We start from the raw sequence: 6,205 nt of genomic DNA, 5'->3' as shown, positions 1-6,205 counted from the left end.
TGCTTGGCCTGCTGTGTTCATCCAGCCCTGCACCTTGTTGTCTCGGACCCTATCTCTGTTGTGTGAGGGAAGAGAAGGAGTGAGGGCAGAAGTGTGGGAGATGGGTCAGACACAGCTAAGGGCCTTGTTAGCCACAGTAGTGGGGAATCCTCAGTTGGACATTTCTGAGAGCCCCCCTGTGGAGAGTGGTATCATCAGAACAGATGCAACAGGGGCAGAGAAACTGGAAAAATGAGATGGAATCCTTACAGGCAGCAAGGCTAGTGATGGATATCGGTGACCAGCCTATCTGCTTAATTTAGATCTCTGGCATCTGCAGTTCTTTGTTTTATGACATAGATGAAAATATAACTTGCTATCTTTCAGCTCCCACCCCAACTCTTTTTCCTGCCATTTAATTTCTTGTCTACTGCTCACCGTCTTTGATTAACTGATGCTCTCTCCTTCCACTATCCCATGTAAAAACCCATAGTGAACAGGCACAAATACACCGTTTCCCAGATATTACTGGCATGTATGACTGCTTTATCACTCTCTCAAAAGTCAAAATCAAACTTAGCAGGTCTGGCAGTATGTATGATGAGAAAGCAGAGTTAAATGTTTCAAGTACCATTTCTGAAGAAGGGTTACTGGACCTGAAATGTTAACTCTGCTTTATCTCCAAGTACTGCCAGACCTACTGAGTTTCTTCAGCAATTTCTGCTTTAGTTTCAGATCTTCAGCATCCATAGTTCTTTGTTTTATTTTGTTTCATTATTCACTTTGTTCATATTATTCTCAACACTCATTACTGGCCTTAAAAAAAATCACCATCATCCAAATTTGAGTGGCACAGTGGCTCAGTGGTTAGCACTGCTACCCCACAGCACCAGGGACCTGGGTTCAATTCCACCCTCAGGTGACTGTCTATGGAGTTTGCATGTTCTCCCCATGTCTGTGTGTGTGTTTTCTCCCAAAGATGTGCAGCTTTGGTGGATTGGCCGTGCTAAATTGCCCCATAGTGTCCAGACTGGGTGGGTTAGCCATGGGAAATTCAGGGGTAGGGTGGGATACTCTTTAGAGGGTTGGTATAAATGTAATGTGCCAAATGGCCTGCTTCCACACTCTAGGGATTCTATGATTCTAAAATGGATAATGTGTTGATGAATAATAGTCACAAAAGCGATTAAATTGAAGAAGACCATCATGCCTCAACAATACAAAGCCATTGCCATATTTAGGTATTTCTCAAATGAAGATAATGTCTTGATCACATCAACCTTTCTTGGACTTCCAACTCTCACTCTCTTTCTACATGAAGAAATGTGTTTCAGTATGGTTCTGTATTTACTTTCTCCACTCTATTGTATTTTGCATGTCAGGAGAAAGTTCCCACTTCCCCACTTTTCACTGTGGCTGTAAAACCTTTGCCAGTAAATGAGATTTGATAAGGAAATTATGCATCATAGCACGTGTGTAATTTAGCAACTGGTTAAGTTTTGCCTATTGACGAAAGTGAGATCTAACAGTGCTGAGGAAGAGCTGCATTATTGGGGATGCTGTCTTTCAGTTAAGAAAATAAAGTGAAATCTCATCTGTTTGAATGCAATTTGATGAAATTAATCAAAGGTACAGGGTGTACGCCTGGAATTCTGACCAGGATTCTACCACATTGTCAGTGTTTCTGGATTCATATGTAGATCACTTCTGGTAAAGATGGCAGATTTCCTTCCCTAAAGGACATTCATGAACCAGATTTTAATAACAATCAACAGCCATTAGTGATGTCAGATTGCTTTTGGATTCTAATTTAATAAAGATACCAGGGGGAGATTTAAACCTGTGTTCCCAGAACGTTAGCCTGGGGTTCTGCATTACTAATTGACTTACATTACTGTTATTACACCATAGCCTTTATTGTCAGCTGAGTATCAGTAACTACGCTTCAAATTAATTCGTCGACTGTAGCGTGCTTTAGAAAGATTCTAAGAGTGTGATAAGGCATTCATTAGATGGCTCCTTAATATATGCAGGAACTCACACAGATTAATTGATTAATTTAAGATTGTGTCAACCGTGCTGTGCAACGCTCTTGTTGTGAAATGCCCTCTTGAATTACATCCTCGAGATATCTACCTTCAAACCTTTCTCTGTCAGCAGATCTTGTGGGGCAAGGGGAAGTGCTGCTGCATCTCAGAAAGAAGCTCCATGTCTGAGTCCCACCCCAGAGTTTGTTGGCCAAGGAAGGTGTGCTCAAACAGGTAGACATCCAACTTGCAAAAACTTCCAAAGCTCTTGCAATGACTCCTCACAATTTTGCTGACTCTTTCCAATTTCTATAGATGCACCATAGAAAGCATCCTATCTGGATACATCACAGGTAGGTAAGGCAACTGCTCTGCCCAAGACGGCAAGAAATTACAGAGTTGTGAATGCAGCCCAAACCATCACAAAAACCAGCCTTCCTTCTATTGATTCCATCTATGCCTCCCACTGCCTTGAGAAAGCAGCCAACATAATCAAAGTCCCCTCCCATCCCAGTTATACTCTCTTCCACCCTCTTCCAGAAAGATACATAAATTTGAAAACACTTTCCAACAGATTTAAGGACCGCTTCTTCTCCACTGTTATTGGACCTATGAATGGACCTCTCATCCATTAAAATCGATATTTCTTTGCACCTTCTTTTAGCTGTAACACTATGTATTCTGCATTCTGCTCAATTACCCTGATGTACTTATGTAAGGCATGATTTGTCTGGATAGCACGCAAAACAATGCTTTTCATTGTATCTTGGTACATGTGACAATAATAAATCAAATCAAAAAATCAAACATTGCATGCCAGTAGGAAGTGTGAAGGGTGTGAATGTTGGAGTGTCTACCATCACTATCCACAGCTCTAGGCTACAATGTGCACATTGCAACAACAACTTGGACTCTTTGGGGACCAGGTTGGCTGGATGACCAGTGCAGATCAGAGTGCCTGAAATAACTCCACAGAGGCTGGTATTCCATTACCAAGTCACTCTTTATTTACAAGTGGAGAGTTCTTGACACTGATCCAACTCCCTCAGAGCCAGGTCTCAGAGTGAATGGGATGTCTGACACTCAAATTCTTATCCGTCAGCCAGGGCTCCCTGGTTGGACCAATCAGGGAACTAATATTCCATGAGCAACAAAAACAAAGTTGCTGGAAAAGCTCAGCAGGTCCGGCAGCATCTGTGAAGGAGAAAACAGAGTTAACGTTTCGGATCCGGTGACCCTGAGGTCCAGGTGGTTGACCTTGTTACAATCGCTATAGTGCCAACGGCACAGAGTTCATCTCCGTCACAGCTGAATGGATTCGGGGCTTGCTTCTTCATTCTACCCATAGTAGAGGCTGAGAAATCAAGAGAGAGAAAAAAAAAAAATCCTCTGCAGTTTTGGAAAGGGGATGAGGATGTGCTACGGTTCTCTCTGAGTTGCTCTAGCAACATGTACTTTTACATCTGTGAGACTATGGATATTAATGGTGGAGACCACAGCAACTCAGACACCTGAATGCACTGAAAAACATACAAAACCTGGAGAAATTACTAGGCCTCAATACCTCACAAAATATGCTGGGATGCTGCATTGTACATAGCAAAGAAACCCCTTAATTGTATTAGATCTGCTATAGAATTCTTCTGTGAGTCACCCTGGCAGCATAAGTAATTTGGCCTTCTTTGTTTGAGAGAATGATTTAGATTTTGCAGCTTATTTCTTTTATAATACTTTTCTGGAGTGGCTGGTGAGGATAATTTAGCACTTTAAATTGCATTGTCATTACTTTGGCATATTCTCTTATTTGTCATATGTTTTCAAGGTGACAGAACAGCTCATGATAAACCAAGGGAGAACCAGAAGGAGCAGATAAGGATGTCACAAACTGTGGATATATGAAACACAATTACTAGCCTGCTGCATTTGTTCTCTCAGGTACAAATTAAAAATAGATTTATTTATTTGTAATCGGAAGAGATGGTCAATTCTTCTAAAATATGTCAGCTTGGGACAAGAGAGACCCAAATATTTTGCACAAATCATTTTCTTACATCACAGAGACTTTTTCTTTATAGAAGTATTGTGTGATTTATTTGGATTCTAGCCATGTATCTAAAAGGATTTGGATAATGGGAGGCCGTGATCTAGTGGTAATCCAGAATCTCAGGAAGATCTCTTGAGGTGCAAGGCTAGTGTCTCTCTGGACCAGGAGGCCTGGCTTCAAGTCCAAGTTGCACTAAAAGTGTGTAATCATTATTTTCCAACCCTTTTTGGTTCTAAGTAAGTCATGTCGGGCTGAAAGTGTTAATTCTGGCTTTTCTCTTTACAGGTGCTATCAGATAGCGGTGATAGGGTTGGCAGTGTGTAGCTCCTGAGCGCAGGGCTTGGCAGCTCATGGTTCATGTGGTGGATTCTGAAGCTGAAGACTTTCTGAAGAAGGGTCCTGACCTGAAACATCAACTTTCCTGCTCCTCTGATGCTGCCTGACCTGTTGTGTTCCTCCAGCTCTACACTGTGTTATTTCATTTTTCAGGACTATTGTTTCATTTCATCCTTTCTTCCCTTTTTCTATTTCTTTTCTGGACACCTTTATAACCAGGAATATTTAACACCGAATCCCATCCCTTGTTAAACCACGTCTCTATTTATGTCACAACATCATAATCCCACATGACTATCAGTGCCTGTAACCCCCCCAGTCTTAATCATTATACTCTGCATAACCATTTCAGCAATGTAACCCTGTTTAGACTTTCTGTCCTACTTCGACTCCACCTATTAACTTTCTGTTTTCTATTCTGGTGCTATCTCTGTATTTCAGCATGCTGGTATTACTCTCGGGTATTCTCTCCTAAATCCTGTATCCCTGCTGAGTTAACCCTCATCAACAGCATGAGCAAACCACCCCCACCAGGAACTCAGTTGCTGTTCTGTTCGGGTACAGCTCCTTTGGTTTGTACAGTGACATCTCCCCAGAGCCAGTCCCAGTGTCGTAGAACTCTAAGGCCCTCCCTCCTGCACTACCATTGTCCTATGTCTGTTCTCACTTGCGCACGGCACTGGAGACTACTACCTTTGATGTGCTGCTTGCTAATTCTCGACCTAGGCTCCCCAAATTCTGATTTCAGGCCACATTCCTTCTTCCTAGCTATGTTGTTGGTTCTCACGCAGAGTACAGCATCTGGCTTTATGCCCAAAAATATCCTGCAGCTGCTCTGTGACATTCATGACCCTAGTACCAAGGAAGCGACATATCATCAAACCAAAGGAACAGAAATGCCTGTCTGCTTCTCGAATCCCTGTCAGTACTGATCTCCCTCATCTTCATTCCCCCCTAGTACAACTGGGCCACCAGTAGTTACCTCTTGGTGCACTGCTTCAAGGAACTTTCATCCTCGCCAGTATCCAGAATGGAAAATTACTTTGCAAGAAGTATTCCTGCTCTACTTGCCTGATATCTTGGACTGTCTTGTGGTTACCTATTCACTCTCTGCCTACTTGCCCCTAAGCTGTGGTGTGACCACCTCCCCTGAGCATGTTATCCATGGCTCTCTGCCTCATGGATACACCTAAGTGACTCCAGCTGCCACTTTGAATTCTGAAATATAGCTCAAGCTTGTATAGCTGCTGCCACACGAAGTGTCCCCAAATCCTCCTCCTTGACAGGCATTCCACTTGGCCAAGCTACCCTGCCATTTCCTTAAGTTTACTTTTACCTTCGATTAACTCTAGTTTAGCTTGGGCTTAACTCAGTTCTGAAGAAGGGCCACTAGACTTCATAGAGTCATAGTCATGGAGTCATGCAGCGTGGAAACAGACCCTTCGGTCCAGCCAGCCCATGACTAACATAATCCCAAACTAAACTAGTCCCATATTCCTGCTCCTGGCCCATATCCCTCCAAACCTTTCCTATTCGTGTACTTATCCAAATGTCTTTTAAATGTTGTAATTGTAGCCACATCTACCACTTCCTCAGGAATTTCATTCCACACACAATCTGCCCTCTGTATATTCAAAAAAAAAAAAATTGCCCCTCGTGTCTTTATTAAATTCATCTCTCACCTCAAAAACGTGACCCCTAGTTTTGAAATCACCCATCCTAGGGAAAAGGCACCCTTTTCCTATTAACCCTTTCTGTACCCCTTATGATTTTATAAACCTCTATCAGATTGTCTCTCAACCTCCTACACTCCAGTGAA

At 42.5% G+C, this 6,205-nt stretch overlaps 1 long non-coding RNA gene across 1 annotated transcript in view; it reads left to right on the top strand.

Moving 5' to 3' along the window:
* LOC125484050 overlaps nucleotides 1-5,843 on the top strand; it is a 77,956-nt gene extending 72,113 nt beyond the window's left edge. The window contains exons 2-3 of the long non-coding RNA XR_007262919.1: nucleotides 3,829-3,941; nucleotides 4,336-5,843. This is a non-coding gene — a long non-coding RNA (uncharacterized LOC125484050). The remainder of the gene's footprint in view (nucleotides 1-3,828; nucleotides 3,942-4,335) is intronic.
* The last annotated feature ends 362 nt before the right edge of the window (nucleotides 5,844-6,205 follow it).

The sequence above is a fragment of the Rhincodon typus genome, chromosome 9, assembly GCF_021869965.1.
Source record: "Rhincodon typus isolate 14 chromosome 9, sRhiTyp1.1, whole genome shotgun sequence".
In the NCBI taxonomy this organism is placed as follows: domain Eukaryota; kingdom Metazoa; phylum Chordata; class Chondrichthyes; order Orectolobiformes; family Rhincodontidae; genus Rhincodon; species Rhincodon typus.
The sequence above is the reverse complement of the archived record's forward strand: the minus strand, read 5'-3'. Positions and strand labels throughout refer to the sequence as shown.